Source organism: Ceratotherium simum, chromosome 10, assembly GCF_057802395.1.
Source record: "Ceratotherium simum simum isolate JZ-2026a chromosome 10, ASM5780239v1, whole genome shotgun sequence".
Classification (NCBI taxonomy): domain Eukaryota; kingdom Metazoa; phylum Chordata; class Mammalia; order Perissodactyla; family Rhinocerotidae; genus Ceratotherium; species Ceratotherium simum.
In genome coordinates this window covers 59,539,915-59,557,707 of record NC_141909.1, presented here as the reverse complement: position 1 = coordinate 59,557,707, position 17,793 = coordinate 59,539,915, and positions in this window count along the sequence as shown.

Below are 17,793 nucleotides of genomic sequence, written 5' to 3'. Positions count from 1 at the left end.
TGTACACGTCAATCTTGGAAATGGACTGCCTGGTCATCCAACAAATGAGGCATTATGCATTTGTCTGGTTGAGAAGAGATAAAAAACATGGATCAGATGGACTGAAATGTGGCCAACATTTGGCAAGGGCTTCCCAATAAAAATAAAAGGTCTTAACAAAGAGTGGCTTGCAGTTTCAGATCTCCTAGGAGAGAGAATTTGGTGTCTGTAATGAGAAATTTTATATCAGGTGTTAGATTCACAAAATGAGCAGGCAACTTTCTGGAAGCCTGACTGCTGAGGACAGGGAGTCACTGTGCTTATGGCTGGCTTGGGGCTGCCCCAAGGGAATAACTTGTGGGGAGGTTTGAGGACCCGACCTGGCGGACACCCAGCATGTCAAAGAGCAACGAGTTATCCAAGAAGAGGCAAGGGCCAAGCCCCAGAGAATCTGGAAAGACAAAGAAGTCACTGTTCCGCCCAGACGAGTGCCAAGAAACCTCCTTTAACCTCATTGCTTTTACTCAAACATGTAGCAATGAACTCATCCTTATGCCTTTAATGGTAAAAATCTTCTGTTCAGGATCAGAATCAGATAACATGAGTTTGGATGTATTTAAAAGTAAATGGAAAAAATGGGAAATAATGATGATGTAGCTATATCAAGAAGGCTAAGTGGGCTGGGAATTTGGTGGTTTTGAGGTGGATTCAATTCTTCATTTCCTGGCACTTTGATGTTTATCTCTGTGCCTTTGGGGGATACAGTGACTCATTTGCACACAGGGTCATGCAGTACTTTCTGGATTGTGATAAACATTCAGAGACAAGGTTAAGGCAATTTGAGGCCAATTTTGCCAATTGAACTATATTTTTTAGCTCATAAAGTGTTTTTCTAAATTAAATCACATCAGTAAACATTTATCAAGCATCTGCCTGTCATGTGAAAGGCTAACACACAAAAATGAACAGAATTTGAAATCCAAGGAAAGGAAAAACAAACCTGCAGCATGGAGATTATAGTTAATCTTTTCTGAATTGTCTCTGCAGACTTAGAGACAGGAAGTGAACTAACTAACAGCCAAAAAGGAAACTTTTTCTGGGAAATCTCCCTCCATATAGCCAAAACAAATATTTTGATCTGGGAGAAAACAAAAGTTAAAATAAATGTAAAACCGACCTTCACATTAAGATGTTAGGTAAGCCAAACAGCTTCAATAAAGAGGCTGAACATTTACTATGTGGTCGGTACTGGTTATACTAAATTAAAAAGGTGTGGCTGACTTGCATGAGAACAAATTTAAACATATATTATTCCGTGCAAAATGAACATTATACTGTGCAAAAAAATGTTCCTTTGTCCTCAAAACTTTTGTTATTGTTGTTTAGGGGTGTTAGATGGAGAAGAATAAAAAATGTATCGTATCTGAAGTTTATTAATTTGGCAAAGTCTAACATGGATTCCTTGTGCATCAAATGAAGGAGTGTGGACTGGGTGATGGTATAGTTAGGTGGATTTGTATTTGGTTAATTGGCCATACCCCAGCAGCACTGATTTATTGATTGATGCCTGCTGCATCCCAGAAAGTTCTTGAAGGTATCAAGGCTATTGAGGCTAACTGAAATACCACATATCTTTGCTTTGGATTAGAATTATATCAACTTCATTCAGCAAACACTAGCTAAGAAAAGCAGGAAAGGACATTCAGAGTGAATGTAATTCATTTACTTTTACAGTTACCTTAAATTCTCTCCTTAAATCAGGTCAGACCACCAGAAGTCCAGGTATATGGTCTTCTGGTGGCTCCTGGACTGCATCAAATTAGTCTCTCACAAAATGGCCTTCATTGGCCCCAGAGGGCTCCGGGAAGCCAAGGGGTACAAAAAACTACCTGATATGATGGAACTTCTGGAAAAATAAAAGGAGAATTATCATAAATGTTTGCAAGAAGAAATAGAAACTATCGGCAAAACTAAAAACTGTGTAGGGGAATTATAATCATAATATCTACTTGGTTCTGCCCTGAGCAACAATTACCTAAGTTACAACATTGTAAACGTTGTTGAGCACTTAAACATGGTTTAAGAGTAGTTCATCTGAAAAACATCAAGAATTTTTAAAATAAACTTTTATTTTAGAATAGTTTTAGGTTTACAGAAAAAATTGTGAAGATAGTTGAAAGAATTCTGATATGCTCCACATCAGTTTCCTCTATTATTATCTTATATCAGTATGGCACATTTGTCACAATTAATGAACCAATTTTGATACATTGTTATTAACTAAAGCCCATACTTTCTTCAGATTTCCTTAGTTTTTACCTAATGTTCTTTTTCTGTTCCAAGATCCATCCAGGATACCACCTTATATTTAATTGTCATGTCTCCTCAGGCTCCTCTTAACTGTGACATTTTCTCATACTTTCCATGATTTTGATGATCTTGACATTTTTGAGGAGTCGGCTATTTTGTAGAATGTCCCTCAGTTGGGATTTGTCTGATGAGGTTTTGGGTTTGTAGGAAGATCACAGAGGGAAAGTGCCATTCTCATCACATTCTATCAAGGGTACTTGCTATCAACGTGCGTGACTCATCACTGTTGATGTTGACCTTGATGACCTGTAGGTTATTCCCCCCACCCCTTTCCATACTGTACTCTTTGAAAACAAATTTCCATGAGCAGTATACACTTAAGGAGTGGGGAGTTATGCACCACATCCTTGAGAGTGGGGTACCTATAAATTACTTGGAATTCTGCGTGAGAGATTTGTCTATTCGCCCCAATTTGTTCATTGATCCAATCATTTATTTATACCAGTAAGGAGTCATGGATATTTATTTTATATTTTAGGTTATAACCCCATAATGTTACTTATTTTGTTACTCGGATTATTCCAGCTCTCACCACTGGGACTCTTTCAGTTGGCTCCCATGACTCTGACATACCCCCCCCCCCCCCCCCCCGTTGTGGGTTTTTTATTTTATTTTCTTTTTAGCACTTCCTTGCTTTCTGGCACTATGAGAGGCTCTAGGCTCATCTTGTATATATATTTCCTGTCCCAGTGCTAGACTCAGCCGTTTGTCCAAGGAGCCCTAGTTTCTTTTAATGAAGAATGGTATTAAAAACCAAAAAGCAAGATCTAGACCCTAGTGTGCTTGTTGCTACCAGGGGGCAGGAGTTATCTCTTTTAGGCCCTCTGAGCTGACAGACCAAGGAAATATATGTGTGTAGACTAACTAGTGTATACACACACACACACATATTTCTATTTTAACCATTTGTATCTCTATTAAGTAAACATGGGTTCATATTGATGTATCCAATTCTAATCTGTTACCACATAAATCATTGTAGCCTTTTCCCCTTGCTTGTCTGTAACCTCCTAGTCCAACAGTGAGAAACCCGGCTCCCACATCTGCCATCTATTTACTTTATTGTTCAATTCCAGTATATGTGTAGAGTGGCTTCAGAATTGCTAACCTGTACTCCCTTGAGAAACAACGTGATCAGTGTTTACACACCATTATTTTTTGCCTTACCGATGAAAGTTACTTAGATCAGCACCTTTTACACTCACTCCCTTCAGTGAGGTTGTTTTATGATATAGTTAGGTTCTTTTGCCACATTCTGCATTTCATCCTGGCATCTCCCAACTTCCTAAATTATTTTTTAAGTTTGCATACATTAAGGTTCACTGTTTGTAATGTAAATTTCTACAGGTTTTTACAAATGCATAGTGTCATGTATCCACCATTACAATATCATACAGAATAGTTTCGCCACCCTAAAAAATCCTCTGTGCTTCATCTTTTTAACCCTTCCGTCTTCCTGAGCCCTTGGCAACCACTGATCTGTTTACAATCTCAATAGTTTTGCCTTTTTCAGAATGTAATATGAATGAAATCATAGTATTTAGCCTTTTCAGACTAGCTTTTTTCACTTAGCAGTATGCATTTAAAATTCTTCCTTGTCACTGCATGGCTTGAGAGCAGTAGGGCAGTTATAATGTTAGTTGCTGTACAACATGGTGTAGTGGTGAAGAACATAGGCTCCGAATTCAGGCTACCTGGGTGCTGCTGCCTCCCAAGATGTGTGAGCTGGGCTAGATTACCTAAACTTCCTGGGTCTCAGTGTCCTTGTTTGTAAACAGGAATAGTAAGTGTACCTAGAGCATTAAGCAGTACCTGGCTTGATAGACATTAGCTATTATTATAATTTATTACAATATTTTCACATATAATATAGAAAGCACTTTATAGACATTCTTTTATACCTTCCAACAAACTTTCAAAGGAGTATGATTATCCCCGTTTTGTAGATGGAGACCCTGAAATGCAGAGACCATAAATCAATGGAATCAGGACTTGAACCTAGGTCTATCATAGTACAGAGGCTCTGATCTTTTAACTTTACTATAGTGATTCTCGAGAGCATAAGAAAAGTTCCCTTGTATTCAGCCCTAGACAAACTGTATCTGGAACATCATCTTCACTTTGAATTGCCATATTTTATGAAAGACCAACTAGAATGTGTGAAATAGATGATGATCAGGGTGGTGAAAGATCTGGAAAACCTTTTAAATGAGGGGCTACAAAAGAACTAGGGGCTACCTATGGTTGGTATGAAAAACAAAAAATTGGGAAGGAGGGGCTGGCCCTGTGGCCTAGTGGTTAAGTTTGGCGAGCTCCGCTCTGGCAGCCCAGGTTCAGTTCCCAGGCGCAGACCTACAGCACTTGTCAGTGGCCATGCTGTGGCGATGACCCACATACAAAATAGAGGAAGATTGGCACAGATAATAGCTCAGGGCGAATCTTCCTCACCAAAAAAAGTTGTGAAGGAAATACAGCAAAATGTTAACAATGTGTGTCTCTTAATGGTGGGATGACAGACGATTTTCTTTTCTTCTTTATTTTCTGGATTTTTCAAGATGAACATATATTTCCTTTTTGTTGTTTTTGGTTTTGGTTACAAGGTATAATTGACATATAACATTATATTAATTTCAGGTGTGCAACATAGTGATTCAATGTTTGTATATATTGCAAGATGATCACCACTATAAGTCTAGTTAGCATCTGTCACCATACATAGTTACAAAAAAAATTTTGTTTTCTTTGATGAGGACTTTTAAGATCTACTCTCTTAGCAACTTTCAAATATGCAACACAGTAATATTAACTATAGTCACCATGCTGTACTTTATAGCCTGAACTTAATTATTTTATTGCTGGAAGTTTGTACCTTTTGACCACCTTCACCCATTTCTCCCACCCCCTGGCTCTGGCAAACACTAATCTGTTCTCTGTATCTATGAGCTTGACTTGTTGTTGTTGTTTTTTAATTCCACATATAAGTGAGATCATATGGTATTTGTCTTTCTCTGTTTGACCTATTTCATTTAGCACAATGCCCCCAAAGTCCATTCATGTTGTCGCAGATGGCAAGATTTCATTCTTTTTAATAGCTGAATAATATTCTATTGTGTGTATATACATATACATACATACATATATATATATATATACCACATCTTCTTTATCCATTCTTCTGTTGATGGACACTTAAGGTGTTTCTATATCTTGACTATTGAAAATAATGCTGCAATGAACATGGGGAGGCATATATCTTTTCAAATTGGTGTCTTCATTTTCTTTGGATAAATACCCAGAAGTGGAATTGCTGGATGATATGGTAGTCCTATTTTTATTTTTTTTATAAACTTTTATTTTTTTGCTGAGGAAGATTAGCTCTGAGCTAACATCTGTGCCCATCTTCCTCTATTTTGTATGTGGCATGCCACCACAGCATGGCTTGATGAGCAGTGTGTCAGTCTGCACCCGGGATTCGAACCTGTGAACCCTGGGCCACTAAAATGGAGTGCACGATCTTAACAGCTATGCCACCAGGCTGGCCCCAGGTAGTTCTATTTTTAATTTTTTGAGGACTCCATACTGTTTTCCACAGTGGCTGCACCAATTTACATTCCCATCAGTAGTACACAAGGATTCCCTTTTCTCCACATCTTTGCCAGTACTTGTTATCTCTTGTCTTTTTGATAATAGCCATTCTAACAGGTGTGAGGTGAGATCTCATTGTAGTTTGACTTGCATTTCCCTGATGATTCATGATGTTGAGAGTCTTTTCATGTACCTGTTGGCCATCTGTATATCTTCTCTGGAAAAAATGTCTATTCAGATCCTCTGCCATTTTTTAATTGGATTGTTTGGTTTTTTTGCTATTGAGTTGTATGAGTTTTTTTACATATTTTGAATATTGACCCCTTCTCAGATGGTATATGATTTGCAAATATTTTCTCCCATTCAGTAGGTTGCCTTTTCATTTTGTTGATGATTTCCTCTGCTGTGTAGAAGTTTTTTAGTTTGATATAGTCCCACTTGCCTATTTTTACTTTGTCACCTTTGCTTTTGGAGCCAGATCCAAAAACTAATTGCCAAGACCAATGTCAGGAAGCTTACCATCTATGTTTTCTTCTAGGAGTTTTATGGTTTCAGGTCTTACATTCAAGCCTTTAATCTATCTTGAGTGAATTTTTGTGTGTGGTGTAAGATAGTGGTTGAGTTTCATTCTTACACATGTGGTTGTCCAGTTTTCCCAACACCATTTATTGAAAAGACTGTCCTTTCCTCACTGTATATTTTTGGCTCCTTTGTCATAAATTAATTGACCATATAGGTGTGGGTTTGTTTCTGGGCTCTCTATTCTGTTCCATTGATCTATTTGTCTGTTTTTATGCCAGCACCATACTGTTTTGATTACTATAGCTTTGTAATATAGTTTGAAATCAGGGAATGTGATGCCTCCAGCTTTGTTATTTTTTCTCAAGATTGCTTTGGCTATTTGGGGTCTTTTGTGATTTACTTTTCTTCTTTAGATTTTTAAAGATGAATATACATTTCTTTTGTGTGTGTGTGTGTGTTTATAATTACTTTTATAATAAGAAAGAACACTTTAATAAATCATAGTTAAAAGTAAAATTTGAGTTATGGATGTTAACTAAACTTGTTATGGTAATCATTTCATAAGATATACATGTATCAAATCAGTATACACCTTAGACTTATACAATGCTATATGTCAATTATATCACAATAAAACTGGAAAAAATAATAGCTATATATAAACATCCAGCACAATACTTAGCCCCTTTTTAAAAAAATAATTATTCAGGTTTTATTTTGAAATCTAAGACTGAGAATTTGATATGTATGTTTGAAAATATAACTGTTTTTTTCCTTGTGAATTCTATAAATACAATTTACATTGAGCACAAAAAATAAAGAAAGAAAAACTTGATAGTCTGTTCTGTGAAAAACAGATTTAATGTTTTGCTTATGACCTCAGAAAACAGAGTTTAGGCCCAATGTGTGAAAATTATCTACAGGCACATTTGAGCTCAATATAAATGGAACTGGCTGACACGTGAGGAGGCCAACTTCCCTCTACCAGAAAGAGTTTAATCACAGGCTGGGGTCAGGCTAGGCCAGATGACCTCTGAAATCTCTTCCAACTTTTATTCTACAACCTGGCTTCTACTTATGAGCACAAAGTGTTTGCAATTGCTTTAGCTTATCATGTACAAATTGATGCTAATATAAATGCATTTTGTTTATTAATCTATTTAGGCACCTAAGAAACACTTAGTAATTTATGTACTGAGATGAAATGAACCTGTTATTTCCTTAGAATTAAATTTAGAATTGTTACTCATGCAAACTAGACTTCTTCCATCTTGTATTAGTTTCCTAGGGCTGCTGTAATAAATTAGCATAAACTGAGTGGCTAAAAGCAACTAATTCTCTCACAATTCTGGAGGCCAGAAGCCCAAAATCAAGATGTCAGCAGAGCTGTGCTGCCTTGAAGGCCCTAGGGAAGAATTCTTCTTTGGCTGTCCCAGCTTCTGGCGACTGTAGGCATTCTTGGTTTGTGGCTATATAACTCCAATCTATGTCTCTGTCTTCACACGGCTGTCTCCTCTTCTCTGTGTGTCTCATATAAGGATACTTGTCATTGGATTTAGGGCCCACCTGGATAATCCAGGATCATCTCATCTCGAGATCCTTAATTAATTCTCCAAAGGCCCTTTCTCCAAATAAGGTCACATTCACAGGTTCTAGGATGTGGACGTATCTTTTTTGAGGTCCACCAATAGTTGGTGAGATATTTTAATTATTCTTTTTCAGACATTGATTCCTTATTCTAGTTCTTCCTTTCTCTATCCCTGTCAATCTCCCTGCCCCATCTCCAACACTTAGCCCAGCCAACTGCTACCTTCTTAGGAGTGTCTCTTTTCGCCTCCTCTAGGAGGTCTTCCCTGATTACCGTTGCCTTGTTCACCCCATAGGCCCAGCATTTAGTGTGGTCTCTGGTACATAAAAAGAGCTTAATAAATATTTGTTGAAAAAATATTAGCAAATCAAATACAGCAATACATTAAAAGGATCATATACCATGATCAACATCATCCTTAACAGTGAAAATCTGAAAGTCATCCCTCTGAGTACAGGAACAAGACAAGAGTGCCTACTCTCGCCACTCTTATTCAATATAGTACTGGAGGTTTTGGCCAGAGAAATTAGGCAAGAAAAAGAAATAAAAGGCATCCAAACTGGAAAGAAAGAAGTAAGGCTCTCACTGTTTGTGGATGACAGGATTCCATATACAGAAAACCCAAAAGAATCCACCAGAAAACTATTAGAAATAATCAAAACTACAGCACAGTTGCAGGGTATAAAATCAACTTACAAAAATCTGTTGCATTTCTATACACTAATAATGAACTAGCAGAAAGAGAACTCAAGAATACAATCCCATTTACAATTACAACAAAAAGAATAAAATATCTAGGAATAAATTTAATCAAAGAGTTGAAAGACCTATACACTGAAAACTACAAGATGTTATTGAAAGAAATTGAAGAAGACAGAAAGAAATGGAAAGATATTCCATGCTCATGGATTGGAAGAATAAGCATAGTTAAATTATCCTTATTACCTAAAGCCATCTGCAGAGTCAATGCAATCCCAATCAGAATCCCAATGACATTCTTCACAGAAATAGAACAAAGAATCCTAAAACTTACATGGAACAACAAAAGACCCCAAATAGCCAAAGCAATCCTGAGAAAAAAGAACAAAGCTGGAGGCATCAAAATCTCTGACTTCAAAATATACTACAAAGCTATTTTAATCAAAACAGCATAGTACTGGTATAAAAACAGACACACAGATCAATGGAACAGAATTGAAAGCTCAGAAATAAAACCACACATCTATGTACAGCTTATCTTCAACAAAGGAGCCAAGAACAAACAACAGAGCAAGGAAAATCTCTTCAATAAATGGTGTTGGGAAAACTGGAGAGTCATGTGCAAAAGAATGAAAGTAGACCATTATCTTTCACCATACACAAAAATTAACTCAAAATGGATTAAAGACTTGAATGTAAGACCTGAAACCATAAAACTCTTAGAAGAAAATATAGGCAGTACACTCATTGACACTGGTCTTAGCAGCATCTTTTTGAATACCATGTCTACTCAGGCAAGGGAAACAAGGAAAAATAAACAAATGGATCTACATCAAATAAAAAGCTTCTGCAAGGCAAAGGAAACCATCAATAAAACAAAAAGACAACCCAGCAACTGGGAGAAAATATTTGGAAATCATATATCTGATAAGGGGTTAATTTCCAAAATGTATAAAGAACTCATACAACTCAACAACAACAAAACCAAAGCTGATCAAAAAATGGGCAAAAGATACAGACATTCTTCCAAAGGAGATATACAGATGGCCAACAGGCACATGAAAAGATGTTCAACATCACTATTAGGGAAATGCAAACGAAAACTACAATGAGATATCACCTTACACCCGTCAGAATGGCTACAATTAACAAGACAAGAAATAACAAATGTTGGAGAGGATGTAGAGAAAAGGGAACCCTCACACACTGCTGGTGGGAATGCAAACTGGTGCAGCCACTATGGAAAACAGTATGGAGATTTCTCCAAAAATTAAAAATAGAAATACCCTATGATCCAGCTATCCCTATACAGGGTATTGATATGAAGAACATGAAATCAACAATACAAAGAGATCTATGCACCTCTATGTTCACTGCAGCATTATTCACAACAGCTGAGACATGGAAGCAACCCAAGTGCCCATTAATGGATGAATGGATAAAGAAGATGTGGTATATATACACAATGGAATACTACTCAGCTATAAAAAAGAAAAAATAACCCCATTTGCAACAACATGGATGGACCTTGAGGGTATTATATTAAGTGAAATAAGTTAGACAGAAAAAGACAAACACTATATGATTTCATTCATATGTGGAAGATAAACACACGGATAAGGAGAATAGATTAGTGCTTACCAGAGGGAAAGAGAATGGGGGCGAGTGCAGTGAAAGGGGTAAAGGGGCACGTATGTATGGTGACAGATAAAAACTCGACTATTGGGGGTAAGCAAGATGCAGTCTGTACAGAAACTGATATATAATAATGAATACCTGAAATTACACAATGTTATAAACCAACATGATCTCAAGAAAGCAATTAAAAAAAAATTAAAAATTTAAAAATTAAAAAAACCTGTTGAGTAGATTAAACCAAAAAAAAAAAAAATGAAAGAGTAAATGAATGTATCAAAGGAAGCCAATGATAATGCCCACCTTTCTTTTGAGTTACTGAGAAGTGGTAAGTTTTTAATGATGCCTGGAGAATTTCAGGGAGAACATGAGGCTTTATTTTCAGAAAGTCTGTTAATTCTAGAAAACCTTTCCATTGAAACCACAGGACAAAATTTAAAGAGAATGAGATATTTAATCTGCACTGTTTTTTATTCTCAAGGCACAAGAATGTAGGGAGTTAAAGACAAATGCCACACTTTCCACTTTAATTAACATTGAGTGATTTTGGACAGTGGGAGTTTCTTGCGTGTTGTGTTTTTTGAACAAGGAGAATAGGGCTCTTCTGATGGAGGCATCACAGTGTAACTAGGACAGGATGGTGAAGGAGATAAGCGGCCTTGTTCAGATGGTGAAACTTCTCTTGCTGTAGAACAGCGCCAGCTGTATTTCCCAGAGATAACTTGGCTTATCAAAAGCAGTTAAAATGGCACATTTTGAGGCTTCGTAATTGATTTAAAAATTGAAGTTGCTGCCTTAAAGGCCAGCAACTTGCTGGGAACCCACCTCTTCCCCCAAGTAGCTTTTTGAGAGGTGATTCATGGTTTCAGAAACCATAAATGGTGATTGTTGACATCAGAGCTCGATCCTGAATTGAGTGTTATTTTTACCTGGGATTAGGATCTCTGAGGCCCATGCTTTGAGGTATAGTCTCAAGGTTTTTTGCTTCTTGGAGAAGAGAGTTAATGAATGTAGTAGGCCTGTTTGCCTTTTCTCACTGCCTAATTTCTGGGAGAGAAATGCCTGGGTCTGACTTTCTGCTCTACCCTTGGTGGGTTTGACTTTGAACATGAGCCTTCAAACTTACTTTGGGAACTGGCTGGGGAAAGGAGCTTCAGAATAGAAGAGTCTTGGATGAACTAGTGTTTCTTGAGTTGCAAAGTACTCAGGACAGTAAACACCACCATGCTGCAGAATATTCTGTTTTTAGTTGAGGATGTTATAAATATTTGGAGTTGCTTTTGAGAATCCTCAAGGAGAATATGGACAGAAAATATTGAAAATACGGTTTTACCATTTAGAGGCAAAACTACAGATAACTACAGTTTGTCTTCAGTGTGTTTGGTGATTTCAGCACTTCAGTCAACAATAAATCCAATAAGGGTTACTGGTGCCCACCCCGTGTCAGACAGTGTTCTGGCAATGAGGCCATATCAGTGAGCAAAAGAGGCAAGAAATTCTGCCTTCATGGAGCTTACATTCTAGTAGAAGAGACAATCAGCAAAACACACATCAACTAAATTATATAGAATGTTAGAAAATGATAAGTGCTATGGAAAAAAAGTGGCGCAGGGTAAAGGTGATGGAATATGGTGGTCAGATTGCAGTAATAAATAGGGTGACCAGGGCAGGCCTCCTTGAGAAAGGGAGATTGTGCAGGAAGAGAGAGGTTAGCCATGTGACTGTCAGGGGCCAGTGGATGAAGGCAGGGGGAATGGGCAGTGTGAGGGCCCTAGGACAGAACTGTTCTGGTGAGCCTGAGGACCAGAATGGTGGGGACAGAGGGAAGTAAAGAACCAAAGGTCAGAGAAGTCATGCCAGGTCCTGCCTCACAGCTCATGTTTGGATTTTACTCCGACTGGAAAGGGGACTCTCTGCAGCGCTTTGAGCAGAGGAATAACAATATCTAACTTGAGTTTTAAAGAGGATCACTCTGACTGCTGTGTTGGCAATACTCTGCAGATGTCAGGGAGGAGGCAGAGAGAACAGTTAGAGGGCAGTGAGAGATGATGAGAGACGATGGAGATGTGAACCTGCGATTAGATATGGAAAAGTGAGAAGTGGACAAGTTCTGAGCCTGTTTGAAGGCAGAACTATCTTGATTTCCTGATGGATTGGATGTGGTGTACGAGAAACAAGGAGAGGAGTCAAGGATAGCCCCACATGTTTTGCTTGAACAATGGAAATGAAGAAGTTGCCATCAACTGAGTTGAGGGAGGCTGCAGGTAGTGTGGTGTGGGTGAGCGGGGGGTGTAGATCAGGAATTTGGTTTTGCTTATATCTTTTAGATGCTCAAGTGGAAGTATTTAGTAGGAGTTGGATTTACAAGTCTGAATTCAGATGACAGGTCTGGGTAGGACATATAAATTTGGGAGTCAGTTTACAGATAGTATTTAAAGCCCCTAAACTTGATGAGATCACCAAAAGTGATTATAGATAGAGGACTAAGAAGTGGCCCTAAAACACTCTCCTGTTCAGAGGTCAGGGTTGAGAGGAGAAATCAGCCAGAGAGATTGAGAGGAGAGACCAGTGAGGAAAGAGAAAAAGGAAGAGAGTCTGGCATCCTAGAAACCAAGTGAAGAAAGTGTCATCCAGGAGAGGAGGTGATTGACGTGTCCAGGGCTGCCGAGAGATCAAACACAGTGAGCGCTAACCACTGCGTTTAGCAGCATGGAGGTCTTTGATGACCTTTCCAAGCTGCGTTTTAGTGGGGAAGTGAGGGTGAAAAATCAAATGAAATCGGTATAAGGAAGGAATGGAATCGGAAACAAAATATTTAGATGACTCTTTGGAAGTGTTTTGCTGCATAGGGGAGCAAAGAAGTGGAGCAGTTGCTAGTGAGGAAAGCGGGGTTGAGAGAAGGTTTTAAAATAAGAAAAATAGCAGCAGGTGTGATAATGAGAATGATGAGCAGAGGATGAAAGACTGACAAGGTGGGAGCTGGGTGAACTGTTGCTTCAGTGCCCTTGAAAGGAATAGAGCTCATGGGAGAATGTATTCTGTCCAGGAGCAGAGGCAGTTCACGTGCAGTAGCTGGTGGGACTGTGGGTACAACGCTGATGGGTGGGCAAACGTGGTACCAGCAGTGCCTGGAAGTCCTCTCTTCCGATTTCTCCTCTTCTCAGTGAATTAGAAAGCAACGTCTTAAGTAGAGAGTGGGAAAGGGGAGAAGGAAGTGTTAGAGGTTTGGAGAGAGACGAAACGGTGTGAAATTATGTTGAGGACAGTAGAGAGAGTCTGAACAGGGATGCACAGTCTGATTGCCCAGTAGCATCAAGGGCCCACTGGAGTTTAGGGTTTGGCACCAAGAATTTCAAGTACAACCAGTTGACTAGCTTGTGTGTTTTTCTCCAGCCATTTCAGCTGCATCAGTACAGGCATGCAGTAGGCACGGCTGCATTTAGCCCAGTGTGCGGTCTTGCCAAGGGAGTACGACAAGTCAAGACACGGGCAAGGAAGTCAAAGGTATATGTAGGTCAATGTTCAGAAATCTCCAGATGCCCACTGGCTTGCAACCTCTCTGTATTAATTTGGTAGGGCTGCCATAACAGAATACCACAGACTGGATGGCTTAAACAGCAGACATTTATTTTCTCACAGTTCTGGAGTTCAAGATCAAAGTGTTAGTTTGGTTTCCCCTGAGGCTTGTCTCCTTGGCTTACAGATGGCCACCTTCTTGCTGTGTCCTCACATGGTCTCTTCTCTGTGCACATGCATCCCTCATCTCTCAGTGTGTTCAAATTTCCTCTTCTTATAAGAATACCAGTCAGATTGGATTAGGGCCCACCCTAATGGCTTCGTTTTAACTTACTCATCTATTTTAAGGCCCTACCTCCAAGTAGAGTCACACTCTGAGGTACTGGGGGTTAGGTCCTCAACATACGAATTTTGAGGGTGTACAATTTAGCCTATAACACCCTCTATCTGTGCAACGCATCCCAGATAATTATCGCAACACACCACTTTATTTGTACACGTTTGCTTTAATTTTCTGCCCCCTGAATGCAAAAGGTATACAGACTCTCCCTTCAAGGCACTTCAGGTAGAACATGTTTTTCTACTCCTTACTTTCCAACGCTTGCAAACTTTTTCGATCCACAGTAAAAAACATATTTAATCTTTGACCCAGTACACACATACATAAATATGTAACTGAAAAATGTTTCCACAAAGCAGTGCAACGTAATTTGATGCTTTAGAAATTTTCTGCTCTATTCCAATTTTTAAAAATCTCTACAGAGATATCTGTAAGGCATCTCAAACAAATAATAATTACATAGTTACGTGTAAATAATAGTGTAGTAATGTAAGCACTGATGATAGATTTAAAAAAAATTGGATTCTATCTACATGTAAGAGAGAGAAAATTCTCCATTATAATAGGAAAGCAATAAATTTCTCAAAGGGTTTAATAGAGACATAGAATATATGCATATTATTTAAAAATATGGAAGCAACGCATAGAAGAAACAGTTAAAAATGTTGAGAGTGATTGCCGCTAGGGAGAGAAGAATGTGACAGGATGTGGGGGTTGGGGAGGTAGTGACAGAACTTTTTTTGTTTTTGTTAGCTTTTGAGCACTATTTTACTTTTAAACATTGCTTGATAAAAATAAAAAATAAGAATAAAAAACCACACATAGTGTATGCGGCCACCTATTCTGCTGCCTCTTGGGGACCGGCGTGGCTGGGTTTCTCGCTGCATGCTCACAGGGCCACACGAAAGGTTTGCAGCTGCTTTTTACTCAGAGTTCCAAACTGTGCGTTCGACAGAGCTTGTATTTTAGACTAGCCCTAAGTAACCCTTTTCCAGTACATGAAGGCGCCTCTTTCTTTAAAAAGGGAGGCAAGACAACCAGCAGCTAAGAGCACAGACCTTGGAGTCAGACTCTGGGTTCAGATCTCAGCTTTGCCTCTCGCCAGCTGTATGACCTTGGGCAAGTCTCTGAATTTCTCTGCCTCCTGACTTCATTATCTGTAACATAGCGATAATAACGGTATATGCCTCTGGGACTCTTATGAGAATTAAAGGAGTTTTCATTTTTTTAAAGAACAGTACCTGGCAGGTTAAATACATAAAATTTCATAGGAAAGTAGCACTTACCCTTTTTGAGTCTGTAGATTGAGAAAATACTTTACACTCAAAGTTACCATGAATTCAATTATTATAATAACTATAAGATATATAAAATATTCATATTCAATTTTAATATATATATTATAAAATAACTCATATTTTGTTTATCACACCTGGATCTGCACAATTTGCGAAAGAGTATATCTGTGGGTAATGCTATTACTTATCAGTCTATAGACAATGTTCAACATGCATATGAATTTGCAATAAATCTGAGGAGGTCTGGAGTTCACAGCACACATACACTGTCCATCCATTGACTCTCAATGTCTGTAAAGTAGGACTGATAATTGGTCATTTTAAATTGATTAGAATCCTCCCAGAATGTTTACGTGGAAGCTACACTAACATAGTTAGTGTTACTGAACTTCCCCCTTCCCCCCCAAGAATTATGGCCCAAGATGAACCTGTGAGAGTTGAGTAAACAAAACCCACAGAGAGTGTAAGAGTTTAGTCCCTTGGAAACTTAACATAAGAGATTACAGACTAGAGCTACTGGGATGCATGCTTAGAATGCAACTGTAATTGAGAAAACATACATCTAATTTATTCCACTGCCTGAGAACTGACTGTATTAATAGAAGGGGTTGGCCAGGAGCAGAAGTGGGGGGTGGTTGGAAAATAAAAGGTGTCTGGTGCCTTTGCACTGTCTAGAGGAGAAGGCACCCTGACCTATGAACACAAATATTCCAATCTCTTTAACACAAATGTCCCTACACTATGGAGATGCAAATCCTGATGATTGTATTAATTGATTTTTTGTCTATCTTCATTTGTTCTGATCCAAGTTTACCACACGACATTCTAGTGACAATTTGGCTTCTTGTGTAGGTTTGTCTATGAGTAAAATTGTGCTTCGCACTATTACTTTTCATTGTAAGTGAATAAAACAGCATTCTGGATTATACAGCAGTTGCTATGAATGAATTTATTTAGCATGAGTCCCTGAGGGAATCTTCAACTCTACGTGCCCAGCAGAAGGACAGACCAGAGGACAGGACGCTGGAATAAGGGGATCACAAGTACGCCTGCCTCCTTCCCAGCTGTTGTCTGTAGGTGACAACTCTTCAACTCATTTTTTATAGCCCAACTTGGACCAACATAGAACCCGCTATTTCCAATACTGTTGTAACTTTGGGTTTTCCTGTAGACTGCAAGTCCCCTACTACATTGTTCTCCTCAGGAAAAGTGGGCTAAGGTACATTTTTGGCTTTAACATCCAGTTCTGATTTGGAATATGTGCTACAACAATTTAATTAACTACCACTTACATAGTAAATTGATTCCTTCAATTCAACAGTCGTGTGGAGCATTGAGCAACACATTTTGTTGGGAGTTATGGGATTATAAAGATGGATTATGAAAATGAGGAGGCAACCCAAGTGCCCATCAACAGATGAATGGATAAGCAAAATGTGGTCTACACAAACAAAGGAATATTATTCAGCCTTAAAAAGGAACGAAATTCTGACACATGGTAAAACATGGGTGAGCCTTGAAGGCATTATGCTAAGTGAAATAAGCCAGTCACAAAAAGACAAGTGCTGTATGATTCCATTTTTATGAGGTACCTAGAGCAGTCAAAACCATACAGACAGAAAGCAGAATGGTGGTTACCAGGGGCTGGGGGAGGCAGGAATGGGGGGTTGTTTAATGGTACAGTTTCAATTTTGCAAGATGAAAAGAGTTATGGAGATAGTGATGGTAGCACAACAATATGAATGTACTTAATGTCACTGAACTATACACTTAAGCATGGTTAACAAGGTACATTTTTATGTTATGTGTACTTTACCACAATAAAGAAAAACTGAAGATAAAAAAAGATGGATGGGGTGGCCCCAGGCTTAGCGGTTAAGCGCACGTGCTCTGCTACTGGCGGCCTGGGGTTCAGATCACGGGGCGCACTGACGCACCTCTTCTCCGGCCATGCTGAGGCCGCGTCCCACATACAGCAACTAGAAGGATGTGCAACTATGACATACAACTATCTACTGGGGTTTTGGGGGACAAAAAAAGGGAGGATTGGCAATAGATGTTAGCTCAGAGCCGGTCTTCCTCAGCAAAAAGAGGAGGATTAGCATGGATGTTAGCTCAGGACTGATCTTCCTCACAAAAAAAAAAAAAAAAAAGATGGATCATGGTTCTGGTCCTAAGGTGCTTACTGCGTTCAAGAGATGCCAAACAGGAGGGTGGGAATAGCGTTAGGGGAATGCAGACTAAAGAGAGGTTAATACTGA